This window comes from Amphiura filiformis, chromosome 17 (genome assembly GCF_039555335.1).
Source record: "Amphiura filiformis chromosome 17, Afil_fr2py, whole genome shotgun sequence".
Classification (NCBI taxonomy): domain Eukaryota; kingdom Metazoa; phylum Echinodermata; class Ophiuroidea; order Amphilepidida; family Amphiuridae; genus Amphiura; species Amphiura filiformis.
Genome location: NC_092644.1, coordinates 57,038,353 through 57,059,552, shown reverse-complemented (window position 1 = coordinate 57,059,552; position 21,200 = coordinate 57,038,353). Strand labels below are relative to the sequence as shown.

The 21,200-nt window shown below is 36.7% G+C and overlaps 1 protein-coding gene across 1 annotated transcript in view; it reads left to right on the top strand.

Annotated features, from left to right (window-relative positions):
* The window catches only part of LOC140138021 (discoidin domain-containing receptor 2-like), a 177,137-nt gene that overhangs the window by 7,264 nt on the left and 148,673 nt on the right, over nt 1-21,200 (top strand). Inside the window, 1 exon segment of the mRNA XM_072159859.1 lies at nt 5,527-5,575. The gene's annotated coding sequence lies outside the window, so the exon portion shown is untranslated.

Genomic DNA, 21,200 nt, shown 5'->3' with positions numbered 1-21,200 from the left:
TAAACTAGACAAAATACAATAGAAGTAAAAGGGTATGACTCTGTGGGTGTACCGACTGTTACAGACTAATTCAAATCTTGTTTAGTGGGGTAATGGAATATTTGTGGTAAGTAAAAGTATCTATTCCATTGCACCCCCCCCATTTAGTTTTTTTTTTCAATACTAACATATATTGATGCAGAAAATACCATTCTTTTTACAATTTATGTAATCACTTTTGGACTCTTCAGTTCAGACCTGGTAGATTAGGCCTTGCAAAATAGTAGGGTTGAAACAACTTTTCTTCATTTTCATCTCCATCTGGTAAAAGAATTTGTGCAAACTTGGAATTTTACAATTAAAAAGTGAAAATATATCATGTAAGTTCTCCAAATTATGTTGTCTTTAAAGGTTTTATTTAAGACTTTCTTATGTGAATATGCCAATTGGCTGATGTGGTTGGAAAAAGTACACTCAACCTTACCAGTATCTCTTTTATACCCTTTTGAATATTACAAGTTTCCATGTATTTGTATGGTGAATCTAAAAGCCTGTAGGCCTATAATTCAAGGTGTAGCAGAGTAGCAGCTCTTCATGTTGACCACAATTTATGTTAAAAATTATCACTGCACATTCAAGGATGTCTCGGGCAATCACAACATTTATGCCTAATATCCAGGGCCTTATATTCATCTCAGCTTTATGTTTATAGAAAAATAATTAGGCTATCAAGTACGAATCACATGGTTTTATTTACAACAAACTCAGTCATATTGACCATAAAAACAAATAAAACAGCCAGCTCTCAACACACGATATTCAAAATTCCCGCTGACGAAATTGTCTAGTGCAATGACGTCATGGTTATTTGTGCTAATTGTTGTCAGCATGGCCAGCCATCATTGTATACTGTGATGTCATTGCACTGGACAAACTAGGCTACTTACTAGACCTGTAAAAGCAAAGATGGTAAAAGCACAGATATTGGAAAAGTGACTTTATCATAGGCTATTTATGTGTGTACCCTCATGGGCTGAAGGACCTTTCTGAACTGGTAATTTTACTGAAGATTGGGAAACATATGCTTAATTTATGGTTTATTATGGTGGTCATGTGGCTGTGATTTTCTAAGAATAGACTTATGTTGTGCCCAATATGTATCTATCAGCAGACATAAATTTGGACCTGCTGAAAGTTTTATGACTTGACCAGTCTGATGAATGTGATTGGCATGAGTAAACATGTTTGGTTGTAATTCATTTTTTTTTACAAATGAATATAGCAAAGAGCTTGAGGGCACTGACAATTTAAGGCTCATTTGTTAATGGTTTTAAAATGATTGAATCCTGGGTCCCCATTGTTAGAAATAAGTCAAACATTTCAAGGGCCAATCGAACCTTTGGAACTGAATTGTCAATTTTTATGGACGTGCTTGATTGAGGATCCACCATTATTTCTAACACTGCTGGCCCCTACATTTTAATGTACATGACATAGGCTCTACATGTAGGCCTATGTTTTGACCAAACATTAAGGGATGAATTGGAATCAAATGGAAAGTGGAATGTGTTCGTATTTAGTCAGGAGGTCAGGAAAAAGTAGTGATAAATGTAGCCCCTATAGGGCCTAGATCAGGGATTCTCTATAGGCGACCTGCTGGCCAGATGTGGCCTGGGGGCCAATTGTGGTTGGCCCTTGAGCAGTTCTGATAGTAAACATAGAAGGTGTATTTGGCCCTCAAACACAGATCTTTGAAATTTGTTTTGCCCTTCATCAGTCAGGAGCAAATATAATTGAGAACCACTGGCCTAGATGCATGCTGGTAACCATGGTAACAATATTATCCTGAAGTGATATTGACAATAATCAAGATCAAACTGCATACGTAGGGGTCAAATACCTTCCTGAGCTGCAAAAGTGAAAGTTGGCACAGATTTTGAGAGAAAAAATATTTTCTGAAAATACCAGATGTTGTCTGCATTGTGAAATTAGCTGGAAATTGATGTTATTTTGACCCCAAATGCCTTTAATCCAAACTGAAGTATCAATTTGAGTAACTTTGACATCTATTAGACTATTTATGACTTCGGAAAAGGTAATTTTAAATCTCACTGGATCTGACCTATGCAAAGTATTGTATTGGTAGACTCATCATGCTGGGATAGAAAAGGGAGAAAAGCTGTTGAATTTGTCTGCTGATCAGCAATATACCGTACTTCATTAATAATACGACTTCAAGATACCCTGTAAATGTGCAAGTTCAAAAGTAAAGCATGTAAGAATTTTAAATTTAGACATCATTTTTGTCCAAAATTGAAACCTTACATGTCCAGTTCTTTTGTAATTGTAGTAATATTGTATTTGTCAAAACCGGGAGTGAGTATAGGGACTTATTTATCAAGTTTTGGATCTAGCCTCATACAATCATGACAATAGCCACAATCTACCAAATATAAACAGCCCATAGCTATGGGAGAGTATGGGGAGGGTATGATTAGCTGCTACCTGCAGGGTGACCTCATACCAAGGGAATGCTGGCTGGCTGTGTACAACAAATGACATCAGACATTTTCTTGAGGCAGTATTCCCAGATCTCTGAAGATGTTTTCAGGAAGTTCACTACTTTCCTATCAACAAACTGGTCAGCAGACCAGAGGACAAAAGAACCTTTGGGCTATATACGTAGGCCATCTCTAGGCCCTCTTTTAATCTTGGCCCCGGATCTTGGCTATTGGTAGTCTTTGTCAGAGACTGCTCGCATTCAAGGGGGGGTGAGCAAAGTGACAAGTCGCAAAATTAACAGCTTTACTAAAATTTATTTTTATACCAAGAATCTTGATTTTCAGCCAAAATTGTGTGGCAAGTATAGTATATAGATGATATATTGAAAGGGGCACACCACTAGATTTCCAGTGGGTTGAAAGTTTTTGTCCGCCCACTATTGAGATGAATTGAATTTTTTTTGGCCCACTGATGAGTAAAAAATCTTTTTATTATAAAAAGTCAAATTCTGTCTGACTTTCATGACCCACTGAACCCCGAAAATCTAATGCTGCGCCCTTCTAGCTGTGTGATTTTAGTCAATAATGGGTTGATCAATATTTTCATGGAGGAATACAAAAAATGAGCTAGTTGCTTCAAAAGAATTGCCATCTTGAATACCATAGCCATCTTGAATAACTTTGAATAAATAAATACTATACTTGTATCCCATACTTTGACATTGTGACCCAGACCTTGACCACTTTTATCCAACCCATATCCTGCCCATTCAAGTATTCTCTCAAATATGGGATCAACCACTTGTGCTCATTTTCACAAGAACAGAAAGTAGGTCCATTTGTTCCAGGTTGCATTTTGCTTTAATAGTGTGATAAATTTGCCATGAATAAATAAAATTCCTTTAAAAAAGGAATGGGGCACCCAGTGGGAGCGTTGATGTGATGTGCTAAAATGTAACCATTTGGGTAAAATTGTCTTCTTTAAAACAAGCGGATTCTTTTTAAATAGAAGGAATGAAGCTCAATTGACCATTTTGTTTACTATTGTTAGGTAATGGTATATCATGGGGGGTGTTGAGTGGGGGATACAGAAGTTACATGTGCAGATCATAAAATATCCCAAGTTCATAGGCACAATAAAGGGGGTAAGGTAAGGTGTCCTCAGCATTGTCTTATAAATGAGTTTGCATTTTGAAAGCTTATAGGTTAATAGGTAGGACTATCGGCCTAATATTTTATTAGGGAGAGTGAAAAAGAAAGTGGGACGTGGGCCAACCTTTGTTTAGGATGAATTTAAACATTGAGCTAAAATTTCTCTAGAGCCTGTATTTTAAATGCAACTTGATCCACTAGATTGCATCCATGTGGTGTGAATGTCATTATTGTAAAAGTGCACATATTTGCGTAAGATAAATGTTCACGCTTTGTACGCTCAGTACAGCTACCCCTAAAATAAAAATGTGTGAATGTGTTCTCTTGTGTATGGATATATGCAAGAAAACTCAAAATGGTAAATTTAAAAACAAGCCAAGTAGTACAAAATCGGCAAAGCGAGGACATTTATACATGCAGAAATGAGCACTTATGCAGTACTTTTGGATCATGAGTTGAAATGAGTGATGGTGTTAGGTCATTTACTAAAGGGTGTTAGGTTAGGCATTATTTACAAGTCTCATCTAGATGCCATTCAATTCAAATGTGGCTAGCATTGGTGATGCTGACATTGGATTCTATAGGGAATGAAACAAGAAAAGTCTAGACATGGCTGTACTGTACATAATGACAAAATGTGTACATAAATGTACTTATAGTGGGTTTGAATTTGTCTGTCTGGTGGATTTTGTGTTTTAGAAGTGTAGGTTTGGGTCAAACCTAATTCAATACATGTAGTTGTACTAAAGAAAGGGTATTTTATGATCCACAGCCTCACTTCCCCAACTTAAAAAAGTGGGATTTTTGTACCTCAGATACCTAGGACTACATCCTGATTGTGCGCATTAAGATTTCTTGCAGATCCGGTCATTTGGAAAAGATATCAACCAATTTGTATTTTCGGGCAGCCCCAAATAACGGGGGAGCTACAGCCTATAGGTGCTGTAGTCCCGGGCTATTGATCCATATCCTAAAAAGATAATGCTAAAAGGAAAATACAGGCTTTAATTCACATAAACCATTGAATACATCTATAAAGATTCTCAAACTGAAACATTTTATTTTGTCATTCCCATATGACATTCCCACTGGGGCCACTGAGTATAGGCCTACAACAATATTTCTGAGAAAAAAGATTTTGTTTAAAACTGGAATGTCACCTTTAGGTCAGTCGGTCTCACCATGTTCCAGTGTTTTCCCAACATTAAAACATTTCTGAAGCGCACACCTTGCAACCTGATCATGTACTGCCTTCGGCAGTTTGTAACTTTTGTTTCTTACTACGTTGCAGAATTGCATTCTACAATTTAAATAACAGCAGCACAGGGGTGGATCCAGGATATGAAAAATAGTGAAAATACCAAGGGGCTGAGGGGCTAAAATTGAAACATATAATAGGTATGCACAAATAGCACTGTGATGGAGAACAGTTTGTCCAAATAAGTCCATCCCCGTCATCCTGATATGGGAATATCCCTGCATACATGTAGAAATTTTGAGATCAGTAGCATAGCCAGCTTTTTGAGACCAGGGCTGGTCAGAGCCCACCTTGCCACCTCATCAAATGTAACCGGTTCCATACACTTACTAATGCTTCATTCTCAGAAATGTTACAATGATTCTCAGGCAATTTCATATCAAGAGACTTCTTTCTTTCATGTGTGTAGGCCTTATATTATCAAAACTTCTCTTATCCCATGAAAGATTTCTTTACTGAAATATTGTGAGGTGTACCGACAGTTATCAGAGGTGGGGCAGAGGCCCCTAGCTCCAACTCCCTTTGGCTACCCCTCTGTTTTAGATAACTTAATGTTATAATTTGAATTTGAAAATATCATTGGAATGTGACCTGAAAATGCTAATATTTCTTATTATTTTGTCTTTGTATGAACAGATTGGAAAATAAGATGACCCGCTCTTGAGCAGGATTGTCAATTTGTAAGGTAAGTTAATATACAAGCCGATGAGTTCTCCACATTTGCTTTGTTTGAGTGTAATATCTTCCAGACCTGGGAGTTGACAGCCAAGTGAATAGTCGGTAAAGTCTTGTAACTTGTAAGCTGCCATCACTCTGCAATTGCATTATTGGTCATATAGAAATGATAGGCCATGGAGGAACTGGTATTGTATGTCATCATGATGCTGATCGTGTATAGTGTGGCTCATCTCAAGTTGAGAGTAACGCCATTTACGTTGCACTGCCACAGATCGCCAGACCCTTCTATGCGCGTGTATATGCCGTGGAGGATTAGGTTAGTGTGCACGATTAGGATCTGCCACCACAAAAAAGTCGTATACATGTATATGTTGTCCTGACCAGATTATTTCATCACAGAATGACTCTGAAATGAAGAGAAAATGTAGAGAAAGTTAACATGTAGCCTACATGTATACTTCTATGGAAAATGTTCACAGTGAAATACAAAATTGTGTTCAAATCTGACCAAAATGCGACATATTTTCAGATTGAAAAAAGGTAAGAAAAAAGATTAAACTTGATAAATATGATGGCATTTAAGGTCATCAAAAACATCGAGCTACAAAATTATGTTATCAGAAGTTTTGTACAGAAACGAAAGCTTTGATAAACATCACCTGAGTGATAACATGAAATTGTCAAAGGAATGAAACTGAATGAACTAGATAAAATTATTCTGATTGTTTTAGTTTCAACTGACAAGAAAGACAATGAATAAGGTGTATAGGCCTATATATTGCACAAAATTTGTTAATAGTTTGGAATGTTTCATCTCTTTTTGTAAAACCATAGTTTTGGAGGAAAGCATCATGATGACAGTACATTTTACAATACAATCATGCAAAATGGGTCTGGTCATGCTGGTATTTTTTTCGGTTGTTTACACAAAATTACTGCTCATATCTTAGAAAACATTGATTCAAATTAGATATGGGTCGAAATAGGTTTTTGCCACAGGTGGAAAAAACCATGGTTTAACCAACTAAATGAGACAAATAAGTGAAATGATTCATTAAAAATTGTCTTTTACTATTTATGAGCTTTCTGTGTTAACATTTGACTGACTAGGCCCTATATACAATGTATAAGCATATCCCTGATATGAGTTTTTGCCAGTTTGTTTTCCATTTTGGCAGTTTCAGCTAGGCATAAACTGCAGTTTTATTCCACTGTACCCTATTTCCAAGAAACTTTTTGTGTTTTAATTTATCAGGTAAAGACGTGAAAATGGAATATAATTGACATCAGAGTTAAGATGGTGTTTGATCACATACACCATGTATGGTTATCTGTACTGGACATAACAGGAAGAGATACCAGGTTGCACTAGTTCCTCATCTCACATTTCATATGCCCCTGCTGTGCATCCTTAATTTCAGGTTGTGTATAAATATTATGTTTGGTATCAGGGATGGATGTGAGATCTCTCACATCCTTGTATTGTGAAACTTTGTCTATTCAAGGAGTTATCTACAAGCGCAGAGTGTAATATTAAAAGTGAAGTCATTTATAAATGAATAAATATGCAAACATATTAGTAACCCTAACCCAGCCCATGTTTGTTTGCTATCAGAAGGGAAGTAACAAACAAAAAAGGAAGGAAATGAACAAAGAAGTCAATAGGTATCCCGGGATTCAAACTCGAACCCCTCGCATGCATGTAGCCACAGGGGTTTCGCTGGCCCGGCCAGCGATTCCGAATATATATGACTTGGGCTGATTGCGTCATGGCATTTGTGGAATGCATGCATGTGCAACGGTTTTCATAGTGAGCTTTTATGGTTTCAGTTGTGTAAGGGTTAAAGCTGAGTCATCTCAATCTTTTCCTCCAATACCTTTACTCTAGCTGTTTGTCCTTAAGACGAGGTCACATTGCACTGTCTTTGGTCTACCTGCTGTGGTTGGTGACAACATCATCACAGGTAGCAAACAATAAGCAAAATGCCATGTTATCATAAATGAGGGGGGGGGGTATCAACTAGAGATGAAGGGCTGTAGGCCTACATGTTTAGTGCATTTGTCCTTGTATAGCCTGACTTATGCAATTCCACCTGAAGATATTTTTTATGCCAGATGCTATCATGCAAATATAGCTTTACACAAAGGAGGAAGAGATACCATCATTTGATATCCAAGCGCCTCTTCTCAGATTTCTCCTCAGTCACAACTTCCTTATGTTCCTGCTGTTTGTCCTCATCACGAGGTCATGAATCACATATGTTAGGTATAAAACCACAGTGGGTATAAAACTATGTATAGTCGTGTTCACATTTTGAGTTACACCCGGCGTACACTTACGCTAACATTGATCAAAATTCCACAAATATTTTCCCTACTCCTACCGCGTGTCCACACCAAGCCTACTCCTAGTACTACGCCGACTAATTCCACCAGTATTCACTTCTGTTTGGCGTAAACATTGGCTACCACTTCCGGTGTTTCTGTGACCTTTATCAACCACGCGATATGTAATTTCTTAGTTCCGACCAGCAAAAGGTCAAACTTACTCCGGGTGCCAGGCGTAATCTGCGTTTACATTGCAACTTACGCCTGGCGGAGGTAACACCCAGCTCGCTACTCCTGACTTTTGTCAGGAGTAAATCGTCGGACGACGCCTGGCGGAACTTACGCTGACCATCGCTCACATTGCACCTACTCCTGGCAGCACCTACCGCTACTCCTAGCAACTTGCGCCGACCAAGTTCCGCCGGGCGTACGTCCGACAATGTGAACACAACTTATGATGTACAATGCTGGGGGCAGTGTGATTGCTTGGCAGGTAGCAAGCCCCATACAATAGATGGAAGTGAGGAGATGATATATTACCTAGGGGAGGTGGGGACAGATGTATGTTTGTCATCTGTCTGTGTGTCTGTCTGTCTGGTGATATATTTGTTTGTAATCAAACATGTACAGGTTGATACCACATGTGGTGCAAGATACCTTTGAGCTGATGTCATGGATCGTCATATTTAGTTAAATTCATAATATTATTATTAAAGTTTTGTTTGCCCTATAATGTTATCAATATCATTGTTTTATGTGGGCTCAGGATGTAGGTCTTCCATGTTAAGAAATTTATCAGTGCACATAATAAAGCATAATTTCGATAAAAGCTGGATCAAAAGTAGGGTTGTTTGCCATTTCCTTATTATAAATGTTTATGCAAGGAAAATACAATCAGAACTGATCTTGATTTTTGCTAAAAAATAAGTAGGACCTAATGTACATTGCTAATTCAAAGAAGCTTCACATCATGCCAGTACTGTGTAAAAGGAACCATAGACTATGAAGGAACAGCGCATATATCTTTCTCAAGCAAAAGCCTGATGGGCAAAAAGGTATTTACCAGATCATTTAGTTTTCTAAGTCCATGAACACCGATAAAGGGGGGAAGTTCAGGTTCCAATTTGTTTTGCACAAGTTTTTGCAGTGATCCATAAAGGTTTCGTTGAGTGCACCCTTTGGCTAAAATTGTGCACTTTGATGTGAAGTGGAAGGTTGCTTGAATGAAGGGATGAGCCATTGCCTGAAAAGTTTGTTCCTATTCAATGGTTGTTGGTGGTTCTGACTGGGGGATTGAGGCGAAAAGTTCAAGTTAGGTGGAAGTTGGGGGGGTCCTCCCATGCCCCCCTGTGGTGCCACCACTGCCCATATTGTGATCAGTGTGACTCTAACTGATGAACTGCCTTTGTCGTTCATCAGTCAAAATTAGGTTTGAAGAGTAGACTATAATCTAGATCATTCCAACAGGCATTTTTTTCCAGGATCTGTGATAAAAACGTATAGGCCCTACTGCTATACTCATTTTCTTATGGAATCAAAATTGATCATAATTGATCTGAAAATCCATATTTTGTCAGAGATTTGCCATAATTCCACAAAATATGATGCAACTAGTGCAAAAACTCTTGAAAGCTTGAGTGACCCCAGTATTTACATGAGGAATTTCTCAAGTTAAAAATGATTTTGGGAAGTATGAAAAATGGAAGGTAAATTACCTCATCCATCAGGTTACAGATCCAGTGCTATTTTCAAGCATATCTGTGTACATAACCTCACCATACTCGCTACCCAGAGAACAAGGAAATAGGACTGATGATGATGAGGCCATATTTGCAGTTTTAAGTGCATCATTTCATAATTTCAATTTAGAGTGAAATTTGTACTGCAAAACATGTACCCCTAAATCATCCATGTTTAAAAAGTACATCAGTGCTATTTTACTGAAGGTGTATCATACAATATCCGTCAAAAATGGAACAAAATATGATGAAGATGGCCATTGGCACCATTATGTTCATTATTATTCATAAGACCAAATAAATGGACTCTATCCCTACAGACATAGTCCATTTTCAACTTTGTGTTGAATTCATTCATGTCTAGGTTAGTGGCTATATTCACGCTTCACAGCAGAGAACCATGTCTTCCCATCAAGCCTTATTTCGGAGTACTATTAACCCTTCTCCACATGGGTGTCGATGGCAGACGACAAGTACAAAATTTTCTTTAAAAATTCCAAAATTTACGAATGATACATTTTAATGATAATATTTGAAATCAGCATGAAAAATGCATTAAAATGAGTACAAACAAACCCTGTGTTGGTTCAGTGGTTCTTGAGGTAACTCTTGATGTTTGAGAAAATATCTCGATAAAACTTGTAATTTTTATGTTGAAGCCTATGGCCAGCTTGCACATAATCTGTCATTTTGTAAAATTAATTATGTGCTTTGAGATAATACATCCAAGAGCATTGATGTTCTTTTATAAACAATGACCAACTTCTAAAGCAAAGAATAGCAAGCTCCATAGGTGATCTCAATTTCTTGGAAATGCATCATGGGACGACCTAATTTTCTGACATATTCACGCTCTAAAAGCTTAAAACACCGAATACACTATGAGCCAGTGTGATCTCATCTCTGATGGCTTAGTTCATTAACATCCATTCAACAATATGGCTCAAATGTTAACCCAAAGTTGTGGAGCATGCAATTTTTGTACCCAACATACACAAAGATCATTTTATGCATGATGTGGAATCCTATTGTGGGTAAAGAACTGCTTCTTGGCAGATGAGCTGGTTTGTAAACCAAGCGATATGGATTATGTAATTTATGGCTGGACTGAGCATCAACAGTGTTGGTGTGTTCTAGGATTCATGCAATGGGACATCTTGTATTTGTCTTCATCTATATTCCATATTTGTACAGCAAATTAATAATGGAAAAGGAAATTCCCCAATGAAAGCGGATACAGAAGTTGGAACTTAATTTCCATTTGATCATCTACAAACCTACTACAGGCTGTATCAAAATGATTGGTACCCATCAGTTTTGACGTTTATCGAAGTCTGCTTCTGCTAGATTAATGAAACATTGTAAAATGGCCAGCATTGATAGTTTTAACAGATGAAAAGTTTTGACAGATGAAAATTACAAAATATCATTTAAAAATGATATTTTGTAATTTTCATCTGCATACTGATGTCATGTTACACCTTGATGTGACAGTAGTGCATGTCCATTTATTACTAGAAAGTAATGGGTACCAATCAATTTGATACAGCCTGTACATTGTAACAGGAAATGTCCAACTCTAAATTACCTGTAAAAGTGTAAATTTGACGTGAGATGTATCATAAATGAAGAAATTGATTCTAGTATGATATCGGACCCCCAGAAGGACAAAACACAAGCCAATTACTTATAAATTAAATATCAAATATATGTACTTTAATTTTTATGTTAATGAAAATTGACTTTGTAGTGTGAAATAAAATTGGTGTGTTTACAATTAGCTTCATTTTTTATGTGATTGAAATTTAATACTTAACCAAATTCAGGTTTTTAACCCAACTGAAAACTGTTGCTAGTATCAGTTGTATTGTATTGCCTGCTTCTCTTGTATATTATGTTCAAGGAAGAAGAATTTCATGCAAATGGAGCTGTTTGCTTTCTCCTCTTGCATTTTATGTTCACAGAAGAATAATTTCACAGAAACCTCTATATTGAACATTGTGAATCTGCATAATATACTTGCCTAGAATTGTCAGTGTTCCTGACAGTCTTGAAGTTCAATGGAAGTTTTCAGTATCAATCAAATCTCATGCATTGAAACCATACAGCTTAGAGCATCAAATTAACCGCACACACCTGAGCGTGCTCGATGAACAAGGAGGCAAAATTAAGGGGGTGGAATTCAGCAGACTATCAATTTGTACAAAGGATGCGGAACCTAATGGATGGGATCGTTTTGGTGAACTGGCTGTGACATTTTAAAATACTTGTCAAATGAAGTGAGGGGCAAGATTGGGAGGTAAGGTAGCCATACAACGGATCTCAAAATTGATGGGCTACTTGGCTTGGCTTTTAGACAAGGTTGTAGGCAGTTTGTAAATTAGGGACTTGTCGCCAGATTTTGGTGTGAATGTTTATGGGTAAACATGGTAGTGATGGCGATTGAAAACTAGATATAAGCAGACTCTTTCTTTTTAAGGAGGCAGTTTTCTGGGTTACAAGTAATACAAGTTAGTGTCAAATGTAAGCATCGATTTTTTGAGTCAATATCTTGACGAATGACCAGATTTGACACTTGATGTACTTCAATGCTGCATACATGTTGAGCCAGAAATTTCAAATTTAAATCTACTTTCTTAGCAATGGGGAATCTGATAGTTTTTACTTTATTTTAAACAGCAATGCAAAAATATACGTCAAAATATGATTTTGTCTATAACTGAAAATGTGAAATCATCTAGATATACAGACATGGTCTATGATGAAAGATTCCAGCAAAGCTATATGAAATAGTTAAAAATAGACATAAACATGAAAACCTGAAAAATTGTCAAGCCAAAGTGTCAAAAATTGTGTGATGAATTTATACATAGAATTACAACAGGTAACCATGATCATGCATTATTTTAACAATGCACACGTTGCTTTCACAATGTTGGCTCATGTTTTACATGTGCAGATGGTGCAATTTGAAAATGAAAGTAGAAGACAAATCCCTTGACAGCAGCTGAGTCATTTCTTCAAACAAAATAGTGGCCTGAACTTTGAACTTGGCAGATCCTTGCAAGCTACCTTTTCCCCATAGATTTGTAACAGGTGTATTGGAGAGTGAAGTTCACTGTGCCAAAGGATTTAGTTTCTTTCATCCACATTAAAAAGGAATGTTGTAAAATAGGGGACAGGTACATTGCGAGTTAAAAAAGGGTGAGTTAAGAAAAAGCAAGTTTAAGCGAGTTACCCCCATAAAGTTACAAAGTGACCACTGACCACCTGCTGAGATTATTGCAAGTCCCAGTGATGGTTGCCAAAAAGTCAATTCCCTGTTATAAATGGGCCCTACATACATGTAGGCCCCTATATTTTAATGGTGAACTGAGGGTTTTATCGTAGGCCTTGTTGTAGGCCAAGATGGTTTTATCAGGTCGGGGCATGGGGACCCCATTTAAACATTCCGGTAATGCTATCATCCCCTCCTTGAAAGTTTGAGATAAAACCTTAGAATGGGTTGGGGTGGAAATTGCAGTGCATGTAGGCACTGTTAGAAAAAGGTTAGGCAGTTTTTTGGCCAGAGCTGTTTTTGGGAAAATGTCCTAGTGAATGAATTTATTGAAAGCTTCTATTTTATTATTATTGGCAAAATTGTGCAGCAAAAGCTGGCATACATTATACTGGTATTCTATTCTGTGTTTGTAAACTGGGTGGATACTCATGAAAATCATTAATCATTATTTTTTTTAATAATACAATTAAAATATTTGTCAAATAATAAAATTTCAATTGTCACTGCAATTCAATGAAATGAATAAAAGATTAAGGAAATTACATTTCATCAAGGTAGTAGAAATCTCTACTGAAAGTAGAATTCTCTCATGAAAATGTATTGCATGAATTCAGTACAATGTTCAGCATCTCCTGTCCCCAAGTGCTACGAGCATGGAGCATTGCTACAGCGCTATTGTACTTACCCTGTTACCTCCCTATTGTTATAAAGTTGTACAAACATTGTGGCAAAGCATAGACTCTGTATTCAGAGTCTATGGGCAAAGCATGTTCAATTTTTCAATTTATCTGTTCTGACCTTGAACTTAGAATTCACACTGGACACAATGCCCACTGAAATGGGCAATGCAAACAAACTTGGAACATGTTGGAGTAAAGCACACTCTGTCTTATTGCAAGCAGCAGACATACTATTCATCTGAACAATACAAGGCTGACATTGCTGCAAGGCATGGATTGCGGTGCTGAAGAAGAAAAGGGGTACTATAAATAGCATCGGGGGCTATTGAGGTGAAACAAGGATTTGATGCCGGTATTATTATGTATCGACCCAGTTGGTTTTCAGTTACGGTTCGTATTGTAGAATCGGGGTGCGTTTTTGAAAAGCAATGTTACAAAAACACAATTCTTGCACATTTAATCCAAACATAGCATGCCAATTAATATGAAAATACCCAAAGTAATTTAAGTATTGAGAAATAACCGATTTTCAGACAAGTTGAATTCTTAGGTCTATGCACAAGATTTTAGTTTTAAGTACAATGCATGAAAATGCCAGGTGTGAAGCTTTTGATTCAATTAACCTTTGCATCACCTTCAGGACGCATCTTTTACATACATTATACATAGACAGGTATTTATGAAGTGCGTAATACCAAGAAGAAGTTGAACAAGACGCTGATAGTGAGTCTTCATTGCATCACAAAAAGGTGACCACAAAAAGTTAAAGAAAACCTCTGCTTTTGTGTGATTGCTACCATGTTATATACAATAATATTTTACTTACATGTATTTAGAGAAAAACTGAAACACCGAACCAATGAAATTGCAGGAATATCTCAAGTGTTTTGTGTTTATTAAGGTGGATCATGAAGCAGTTTAAAAATGCTACAATCATGTTTAAATGTAACTGAGTAGGGCAGAGTATAATATTGATCAGTATGCCTTTTGTTTGAAGCAATTCAGACATATGGTTTTCATGATACATGCATGTAAGCATTTAAAATTGTCTTTGTATCTTATTGCTTACCAATAATCAATGTAGTTTATGAGCTAATACTTCAAAGTGTTTATGAATATTTGATTTTTGCCAATATTTTGCTAAAAGACTCAATGCATAAATACATGCAAAATAAAAGTACCCTGAACAATAATGAATTGATTTTTAAGCAAAATATTGATAAACAGAGAATATTCATGAGCTTCTTAAATTATTATGAAAACCAATTTTGCTTCAAACAAAAGATATTTTGATCGGTGTACTTGGCCGTACTGTATTTTCACTAATTATTTATTTTGCCATGGATAATTAAAGAAAGCATGATGCCACAAAAAATAAGTACCTTATAAAATATGCTTTCTTTTTTATCTGTGAAAGTTTTATGCTGTGAAGAATCTGAAGATATTATGTTGAAGAGGGCAAAACTATAAATTTATGATGTAAAGTGGCGTGCCCTTTAAATAAAAACACTTCGGTTATTTCCTTTAAAGAATTTGGCATAATTTTGAAGCAAAATCAAGCTTTAAAATACTTTGAACTCAGTTTAAAGTCACATATTTTTCTAATTGCCACTTTTAGATTTTAATTCATCAAAAGCACGAACTTCAGCGGACAACCTCAAGGGTTCTTGGATTTATTTTTAGCTCTAACTTCAGAAGCCTGAGAAGTTTCCCCTTTGCATTACAAATCAACAAATTGCATTTAACGCTGTAACTCGCTGAAACAGTAGTCGCATATAACTTGATAAGAATGTCTTATTTATACATTTCAACTGCTATATTAAATATTATTTTCCTGCACTTACGCAAGAAAATAAATGTGCGGTACATATTTGATAAATTTGCATACTATACGTATAAAGACTGACACTAAATCTGTTTACTCCATAGTAGTACTTGAGTAAGATTTAACGTTGAACCACAAGACAATTTCTCAGGTGTTACGTACGGGATAAAAGCAGGTGACTTAGGCGACATCATGGCTACGATGTTCTCATTAAGTGGCTCTGGGGGACGTATTACACGAGCAGTAAAAATCCACATGCAGGCTCTTGGATAAAACAGCAAAGATGGAGAAGTGGTTTCGTAGGAGGGTGATATTCCTGTTCTTGGTTATATGATCGCATTAAAACTTCCTCTTTTAGTAGATTTTGTTTACTTCTTGAAAAAGTTAAGATATGAAGAGGTTTTCTTGCTCGTATAGCTGAGTTTCAATTTACAAAAGTAACCAATTTTCAGAAGTCATTGTATGTTATAAGAATTGAATGCATAATTTTTTCAAGATAGTTTAATTTGCGAATCATGATAGTATCGCAACCAAATTGGTAAAAATGTTTATAAGAAGTATCTGGTTTGATACATGAAATATTTTTGTGTGAGTGTCTCTATCTTTCTTTATCTTGCTCCTTTTTCAATCATGTACAGCTTGAATATCATCTTCATAACATTTATTACCCTTGGTTGAAATCAGTTAGTGCTTGCTAATGTCTTCAGTGTTTGAAAATGATGGTCTCCCATGAGACCATATGGACCATTAGTTATCATATTAAGAACTCTCATCACTTTATCTCTAGACACCAAAATATGATTTTATTTACACAGCTTTTGACAGGAGGAAGTTTGTTGTAAGAACATTGTGATTTTACATTGTTGTCGGAAAGAAGAGTGTATTGCAGCATGATTTGTGTGTCTGTCAGTGTATCTGTCAAACATTATTTTAGTATACACTTTTATGTTGGACTTTTGATGTGGTTGCATATGGAGAGTTCAAATGCAAATTTGCAACCGTATTTTGGTCATAGCTGGGCCTTCATCTAATGGTAGGGTCATAAAGGTCATATACTGAGGCCAAAGATTATTTGGGGTCAACTCCTAAAATAGGCTGAAAATAAAATAAATGGTCTCACATGAATAGTTCAAGTTCAGTTGAAACCAAACCTGGGAACCTTAGTGGTGTTCACTACCCATAAAATCGGATGACAATATTTTTGGACTGGTATCTCCTCATTGAGAGCAGCGATGTTCATTTGTACATGTATGTTCCGATGTCTAGACCAAAGCAGAGGCGAGGCTTGTAGCTTGGATCAGGGAGCTGTGATTGGATCGCGATGCCTGAACAGTGTGGGCATAGTTATTTTGAACGCACAGCAATTTACATGTGGATGGCGTATAACGGTCATGGCTCTTACTAGAACGGCCATGGTCTGGAGGTTAGTTTTGTTGTGCAGGTAGCCGTAGAAACCAGAAATGTTCAAGATAGATAGATTAAAAAACATGCAATATGTAGCCAATTCAGATCATCACTTGAACGTCCAGTGTCTAGTGAAACATGCAAAGAATACAGAGAAAACATTTTATTGAATAGTGATGTATAATTATGGTAATTGTGATCAATTCTAGTCATCTCATTCCCTGTATCATTGCACCCTGCTCTAGGCACAAACTGCCTTACCACCAACCCATCTTGCAATTCACAGATACTAGTTACCGCTAATTAATTCTGTCTCATAAACTTGTACCTCTCTCAGACACCTGAGGATTGAGGCTTGCGTCAGTAACGATCATGGATTTCTCTCATTTGCACATCATTCATTGCATTGCACATTTCAAGTCCATCAAGCCAAACTCAAGAGGATGAAAAACACTTTCCCTTCATGCAATTGGCTTTTCCACTTTCAGATCTGACTGTCATTTTGACATTAAAAACATCATTTTGTAAAAATATAAAAAACAGGCAAAATATCCAATTCTCGATCATGAAAGCCAACAGATATTTGCGTAGAGCGTACTACACAAAGACCATGTGCTTACAGAGCATGCACATCTTTATGGTCTTAGGTCGCGCAATTGTGTTGTTCTGCAAAAAGTACATTGGCGCAACAGTACGCAGAAGGTACATCCTCTTGTGATTGTGAATTAGATATTTTGCCTATAATGTAAATGTCATGGGTCAATATGAATGTCCTAGTTCTAACAGAAAAAATTATTTATATCCTCAAATACTGTATCTAAGTATTAGATAGCAATTTTCTGTGTCCATTTCAGTATAATGTACCATGGGTGTTATAATTTGCCTAATTTCCAATCCTAGTGAATTGTGGGGTTGTCTTTATTTGTCCTCTCTGGCTCAAACTCATCCTCCATTTCCATGTGTATTGTAATCTAGTGTTGTTACACAGGTCAATCTGTGCCTAATTTCAAATCCTAGTGCATTGTGGGTTGTCTTAATTCATCCTGTGGGCCCAATCTCATCCATCCATCAATGGTAATGGATGAACCTGGGGAGTTCAACTGGCACCATGATTCTTGACCAGGCTGGAGGTGCTGCTGATGCATCTTATCTATTTGACAAGGGATATTTTCCTCAACTGATCATCAAAGTGATGTGTCCACTCATGGCTGTCTAAATGCCTATTTTCCGGTAATCAAACAGAAGCGAATAATTGATGGGATTTGACTGTTTGAGAACAGTGTAAATAGAAAAGAATTAGGTTACTCACTTATGATTAGTGATAGGCCAATACACATACTGTATTTGACCTAATTAAATGCACCCCTTCCTTAATAAGCGCCCCCTGCATGAGTATTTAAGATTCAAGTGACAACTGTGTAAGTGCCTCTGTTGGACAACTAGTGTCCAAATTAGTACCACTTTGTGGATATTTCATATTAAATGGGCAGAATATGATGCTCGAAAGTCCTGTCAACTTTGGTAATTTCTTGTGGATTCAGAGGTACATTTTAACTTGTAGTGAGTGAATCAATGATGAGTCTAATCTACTTCAAAAACCATGTTCCTTAACTCTAACACGGCCTGGTACCCCAAAATACCACAAGGATAACCACAGTGCATGCATGAATCCCACATGATGTGATGATGCAATCACCCTAAGTGCTATATGCTCAGGGAATTGCTGGCCGGGCCAGCACAACCCCTGTGGCTATCGGTCGGTGATAGTGTGCTTGGCATGCGAGGGGTCTAAGGTTCAAATCCCGGGGGTACCAAATGACTTGTTCATCTTCTCTCCTTTTTTGTTTTTTCTGTAACTTATATAGCAAAAAGCAGTGTTCAGTCTTAGGGTTAAAAGATTGACTGGTATTGAAGCTCCCAATTTTTTGGATTTCCAAAATGTAGCAGCAGTTTATGGCTTAATTTAGCAACTTCAAATTGTAGAAACTGTCCATCAGTGTATTTTGTGTGTTTTCATAGTCCAGCATATTTTCCGCCGATGTAAACAGGTTATGCAGGTCTTGTATCAACCTATATGCAGCAACACACTCCAAACCCAAGAAGGACTTGGAAAAAAAGGAAATAGTTTTTGTCACGTTCAGTGCCATTTTACCGAATCCTCGGCTTGAAAACCAATCGCAGTCTATCATGTTATCACAATAAAGAAAAAGACCATTAAAAGTACATTTTTGTGAAAGCAAAAACTATTTCATCACTTCCATACAGCACTTAGAAAAGCACCTTGATGCATTAACAAAGACCATAGAGGATAACCTGGGACTTGTTTTGTGGTCCATTATGGCAAGTGCAAAGAAAAATATTATAAGGATTTCAACAACTCTTCCTATACCTTTGTACAGGAGCCAACCGTTGTTAAACCGTGATGAATCCACACTTTTACTGTAGCGTATACGCGAACGCGAGCGAGACTACGCGTTACGCGAGAGCGCGTAAAATTCGTCATGCCTGGAACCTTTGTGCGTATGCCAGCTTACAAGTTGAATATAAACATTGCCGTTTTATTCTGTAGTTTTATTGCTGATATCAAAAGAGAAATCATCGAAGTTTTTGTAAGGCTGAGTGGCAATGATTAACTGACATTCCTCGTAAAATAATCGTGAATTGTACGATATTTAGCTTCTTTTCGTTGTTGAAAGGGATTCAATCATGTTTCACCGTTGTTCATCACCGTTTAACAACTCGCGTCCGGCGCGTCTGCGGGGTTTACTTCGCTCAGGCAGCTAAAGTTCGCGAAAAGTAAACCACGCAGACGACGCGGCCGCATCGTTGTTAAACGGTGATGAATAACGGTGAAACATGATTGAATCTAAATCAATCATGTAAAAGTGTTGTGTTACAGTGTTTATTGTGAAACGTTTTGGTGTATGGAAAAATAAAACCTACTGGAGGTGCTACTTTACTACACTGACCTCTTTATCTTATGAAGACAGCACCGAATACTAAAATAGTTCTGGTCTACAAATAAAACTGATACTTTCTCATGTCTGGGAAAGTAAAAACTCTCAAGATAAGCATATTTTCAGTTCAGATATTTGCTTATATCATTCATTTTGTCTCTTTCTTTGCCATTTCTTTTATTCATAGTAGAGCAGTGCAGCATAATCCATGGTAATTTGTGTTTTGAAGGCGTCCACTTCAGAAAACTTTTGAGAAATTATGAGCCAATTTTCATATTTGGTTACATGAAGGGGAAGCAATAGAAATTCATAATATTTTGTTATTGAGTTACAAAATTATCATTTTGGTTTGGGTTTCAGTTTTTGAAACTAAGTTAGGTGTTCCAAATATTAAGCTTGCTATCATTTTCAGTTGATGACGTAAAAATTTTGCAGACAAGTGGTTGTGAGCCTTTTAAGGAAAGAAAATTGTTGCAAAATAAAACAATATTTTCCATCCCATTTTGTTACACTTACAGCATTGTATTGATTTCTTGACCTCGGTCCCATTTCTGTCTCCAAATAAGATAAAAAAAGTTTAGTGCCCCCAAATACTTGAAACCATTTCATTATTGCTTTCAAACAGAGGTGCTATGTATTTCTCAATAGTGTAGAGTTACTGAAGCCTCAGAGCCTCAAATTAAAATTCTTAAATATTTTGAAATAAAAAGCACCTTCAAAGTACAAGAAGAAAGAGTTTTAAAATCTTTAATCAAAATAGGCAAGATAATAAAAGTGCATAACCTGTAAAGTTTGACAGAAAGGAATAACATTCACTAAGAAACAAAATGTCTCATATTATGTAAATGGCATAGTCCAATTATCATACATCCAACACTCAGCTCTATTAAAATTGCCTCAAGTTGAGTATTTGTACCCAACACATGTTTTTTACAAAGGTCATTTTATGAAGGTACATGCATGTTGAGGTTAAAGAACTGTGTCCTGTCTGATGAGCATGTCTATAACTGCTGCCAGAGCCATGGACGTCAATCCGGGGGGTGGGGGGGGGGGTAGTTGCGCCGACCAAGTTCCACCAGGCATACATCCAACAATGTAAACACATTGTAAAGATACAAGTTCCGTGTTACTATATTCAAAATAAAAGAAAATACCTTTTGGTAACATGTAAGACCTTGTTTTTACAAAGTTTGGTATTCAGGGCTTAAACTGAATCATTATTTTCCAAGCTCAGAGAATTTCATTGCAGAAAAACTGCATATTGACTTTCAATTCTAAGGGCTTGGTTCATAATTCATGGGTATATAATGCATCCATATGAACCAAGCTTTATAGATGTATGAGATTGAAACTCATAGTCACTGTGTTCACATGGATCATACTCCTTTTGAGTATGTTTTTTAGGACTTTGACATTTGT